The sequence below is a fragment of the Rhinolophus ferrumequinum genome, chromosome X (assembly GCF_004115265.2).
Source record: "Rhinolophus ferrumequinum isolate MPI-CBG mRhiFer1 chromosome X, mRhiFer1_v1.p, whole genome shotgun sequence".
Lineage (NCBI taxonomy): Eukaryota > Metazoa > Chordata > Mammalia > Chiroptera > Rhinolophidae > Rhinolophus > Rhinolophus ferrumequinum.
The window spans coordinates 50,802,481-50,803,179 of record NC_046284.1 but is presented as its reverse complement, the minus strand read 5'-3'; positions in this window follow the sequence as shown (position 1 = coordinate 50,803,179).

The window sequence follows — 699 nt, the reverse complement described above, 5'->3', positions numbered from 1 at the left end:
ATATTGTCACAAATGGTAAGATTTCATTCTTTTTATATGGCCAAGTAATATTCCATTTTATATATGTATCACCCTTTATCCAATCATCTATTGATGGACACTTAGGTTGCTTCTACATCTTGGCCATTGTAAGTAGTACTGCAGTGAACATCGGGGTGCACATATCTTTTCCAATTAGTGTTTTGGGTTTCTTCAGATAAATACACAGAAGTGGAATTGCTAGGTCATACGATAATTCTATTTTTAATTTTTTGAGGAACCTCCAAACTGTTTTCCATGGTGGCTGAACCAATTTGCAAACCCACCAACAGTGCACAAGGGCTTCCTTTTCTCCACATTCTTGCCAGCACATGTTGTTTTTTGATTTGTTGTTGATAGACATTCTGGCAGTTGTGAGGTGATATCTCATTGAGGTTTTAATTTGCATTTTTCTGATAATCAGTGATGTTGAGCATCTTTTGATATGTCTGTTGGCCATCTGTATGTCGTCTTTGGAGAAATGTCCATTCAGGCCCTCTGCTCATTTTTTAATTGGATTGTTAGTTTTTTTGGTGTTGTGTGAGTTCTTTATAAATTTTGGATATTAACCCATTATCGGGTGTATTATTGGTGAATATCTTCTCCCATTCAATAGCAGTCTTTCCATTTTGTTAATGGTTTCCTTTGCTGTGCAAAAACTTTTTAGTTTGATGTAGTCCC